Here is a 4,305-nt window from a genome sequence, read left to right on the forward strand (position 1 = left end):
GAGTAGACGACATCGACGCTGGCGAGGAGCTGGTGCTGGACGAAGATGAAGGTGGTGGACGGGCGGTGTGGCTCGGTTGAGCAAGCAGCGGCGCCAAAGGAGAGCGGCGGTGGCGGCTGGGTAGGTACGCGGAGACGATGCTCGAAGTAGGCGAGGAAGAACCCGACAACGTGACGAAGACCGACGCGTACGATGACGTTCCCATGCCAAAGGAGACGGCGCCGCGCATACCACAGGAAGTCGATGCGCGGGGATGACGGAGTGGACCGCGCGCTGCATTGCTATGACCCGAAGGGGCGACGAAGCGGCAGCGCGCGGGTCGGGGCGACGACAGGAAGACCTCGTGGCGGCGGCGTAGACAATGTGCCGCAACGCGACGACACGATGGGGCGGCGTAGCGGCAGTGCGCGGCAATGCAGCCGAGGGGAGAACCACAGGATATCGGCGTTGTGGCCCGATGGGGCGACGCAGCGGCAGCCCGATGCTCGATCGGTGGAGCGGCACGCTTTACTCGAGGCAGTCTTCACGGGATCTGCGGGGGCGCAAACGATAGGCCAGATCGATCGCACGGCATAGATGACAATCAATAATACCGGTTGGTATTTTAAAGGGCGCAATTTCCGTAGGTGGGGGAGGCTTCTCCACCACAATAGCAGTGGGCGGTTCCCCACAAGCAGCGAACTAAGAGTGCAGTTTTCCATAAGCCTAACTAGCCATGCCAATCATGAAAAGCAAACTAACAAGACTAAAAAGCAAAGGTAAAAGATAGTGTGCAACTCCCCTATCTTGAAGACTGGAGTCCCCGGTAACGGCGCCAGAAAACTTTGCTTGATGACAAGATGATGTATATACTTCTTGCACCCCGCTGGTTACTCGAAGTGGAGGTTGAGATGTAGTCAGCAACAAGTTTTCCCTCACACGGGAACTGTAAGGTTTATCGAACCAGGAGGACTCATAGGATCAACAAGTAGGTGTCTTCCACCCTGGCGCTAGCAGAAGACGTGGACCTGCACACACAATAAATAGCTTTGCTCCCAACGAATACAGAGAGGTTGTCAATCTCTCCGGCCTTGTAGTTTGCAAAGGATCAAAACACAAGCGGGAAAGTAATAGTGATTGCAACGGAAAAGTAAACGAAAGCGGTAAATGATGGAGGTGTAATAAATGATGGTGATATGGACCGGAGTCACGTGATGTTCACTAGTGATGTCTCTCTCCCAAAAAACGATAAACAACTATGCTTGGGTAAACAAATCACAGTTGGGTAATTGACAGAATTATGAACGCACCGCAATGCTAATTATGTTACTTGATAGTTAGAGGCTCAATAGTAATGAGCAGTACACCAAGACAAGTAGATTGTTTATTCATCAGCATCTACTTACTAATCATCCACCTTGACATATCTATCCAGAACATCTCTCCGGTATTAAGTTGCGAGCTCCATCCAAAGTGTAAACTCAAAGCAACGGACAACTGCATTAACGAACTATATGTAAGGTAAACAATCCTTGCAACCGTGGCCACAAGCACCGTTGTTTTCTCCCTGGTGGCAACAGCACATCCCCTAGTCTCATGTTTCTGTCACTCAAGCTAGACATCGAGGGGCATGAACCACAATCATGCATAACGCTCCCTCTTGGAGTTACAATCTACTACTCGGCCAAAGCAATAAATAGGAACAGAGAACACACATTAGTCACTAAGGAACATAATATAAAAGGGTAATCAAATATATAACTCATAACAATCTGAACATAATCTCATGATCCATCGGATCCCAACAAACCGAGCATAGCAATAGCAAGAGAATTACATAGATGCATTGATCATGTAGGGCAGCTCACAAGGACTAACCATTGAAGCACAAGATTGGAGAGAAAACATCACATAGCTACTGGTCATGGACTCATGGTCCAAGAAGAACTACTCAAGGCACGTCCGGGAAGCGTCCATGGTGGTGGAGAAGCTCCGGGAGGTCAATCCTCCCTCCGGCAGGGTGCCGGGAAGAGGTCTCCTAACGCTCTCGATCTCGGAAGCGCTGCAGCGGCGGAACGATGGAGAAATTCGCGATTCTGGAAGTTGTGGAAGGGTTTCCTCTCGGGACTCTAAATATAGACCAAATGAGGGCACCGGAGGAGGTGGGGCCCACCCAGGCGGCCTCCTGGTGCGGCCTCGGGCCTGGCCGCGCCAGCATGTCGCCTAGGCAGCCCCTGTCCCCCCTCTCGCCCATTTCGGTGATCCGAAAGCTTTTGTTTCGCTGGTTTTTTTATATATTTTTCCTGGAATTTTTCGGGCTTCGGAAAATTGGGTAAAAGCCCCTGCAAAATAGACATCAGCAGACAGAAACTGGCACTGGATGCACTGAGTAAATAGGATAGTCCAAATATGTGTAAAATGATATGAAAGTATAGCAAAACATATAACAATGTCACCCAAAAGATCATGGAACAAGCAGAAATTATAGATACGTTTCGGACGTATCAGCAGCCGGCCCGACGCAGCCGACGCGAGGCAGGCAGCGGCGCGACTGTACGAGGCGATGGTGGAGGCGGGTGATGATGAAGCAGTCCCGGTCGAAGAAGGGCGACGACAGCCGATGCAGGGCGGCGGGCGAGCAGACGTGCGGTCGACGGTCGTGAAGGGCCACCGAATCGCGCAACGCCGCCGAGTTGATGTAGAGGCCGGATTGTGCCGATGTCGGAGTAGAGACGCGGTGGTCGATGTGGGCGGCGGGCGACGCAAACCGATCATAGATCGGAAAACCAGAAAGAAAATGCCGATAAAAGTGGCCGGCGGAAGAGAGAAACCCGGATCAAGAGATCGAGAAAAAGACTCTTTAGGACAGCCGGTCAACAAGACCGGCGGGCGAACCCTAGGTACGGGTGACGCGTCCCCCAGTGGCGGTCATGGAGGCCGACCACCCCCGGGACGATGCGCGATGCGGTAGCGACGGGCGGCGGCTAGGTTTTGAAACTTACGGCAGATACCATGTTGAAGAGGATGGATGGATTGGTGGAATAGTTGTTGTATTGCTTCAGTAAGTATATATATATATATATATATATATATATATATAGGAGTACACTGATCAACTTGAAATACAAGGTAGGACAAATCCTAATCTATCCCATATTTCCTAATAATCAATATACTCAACATTTATCTTTGTTCTTCTTCTTTGGTCCTTCCTAGGATGGTTGAGTCGGCTACCCGTGAAGCTCTGGCTTGTCGTCAATCTCTTGCCCTAGCAAAAAACTTCATGCTTCAGCGGATAAAAATCGCTTTAAACTGTAAGCTAGGACGCCGCGTTAAGAAGTTGTGGCTTCGCACATTGGCGATTCAACTAGAGAGTCGCTATAGGACGCACATTTGCAGTTCAACTTTGAAAACGATGACAAAGAGACACTGTAGATTGTTTGTACTGTAGCAAAATGATAATGCATAGTGGTTCATTGTAGCATTCCCTTTTTTTCTTGGGTTTTAGTTTGATATTTGTTTTTGAAAATACGAATATATACACTAGACAATTTTTAAATACACATTGAACATTTCTGTCATATACATTAAAAAAAATACTACAAACTTGTTAGTAAAAAATGCTGATTTTTTTCCAAATATAGAATGAACATTTGTAGTATATCTTGAACAATTTCTTAATATATGATAAAAAATGATGAATATTTTGTAGTATACGTTGAACAATTTCTTCATATATGATGAACATTTTTGTACACGATGAAAAATCTCATAATATTCGGTGAATACTTTCATAATAAACGATGATCATTTTCGTAATACGCGATGAACTTTTTAGGTAATACACAGAAAAGAGAGATAAAAGGAGATGGGAATGGGAAAATTCATGAAATAACTAAAAGGAAAAAAGGAACCAAAACTGAAAAACTGAAAAGTCAAAAGAAAACCATTGAAAATTGAACAAAAAAATGACAAAAACAGAAGAAAGAAACCGCAGAAGAAAAAAATAAAAAATGGCAAGAAACAACGAACGAAAACATCATGCAAATATGTACGTGGGTCGTCCCAACTGGAGGCTCTCTACAACTGCAGCAAATAGGATTGGCCTTAAGGATGTGTCTAGACATTGTTCGAGATTGTCCATTTCAAACCATCATTTGTGAGTTGTGGCCCGTCAAATTGTCCGGTCATATACATATGATTGATGGGATGAAAAGAGAGGGAGAAAAAAAGAAACAAATGATCTAAGATGAGATCCATGTGATGAGCAGCCCAAATATCCTTATATCCTTTCCACATATGGGCTAGATTTGAAGGATGACAGAC

Source organism: Hordeum vulgare, chromosome 5H (genome assembly GCF_904849725.1).
Source record: "Hordeum vulgare subsp. vulgare chromosome 5H, MorexV3_pseudomolecules_assembly, whole genome shotgun sequence".
NCBI classification, from domain to species: Eukaryota; Viridiplantae; Streptophyta; class Magnoliopsida; order Poales; family Poaceae; genus Hordeum; species Hordeum vulgare.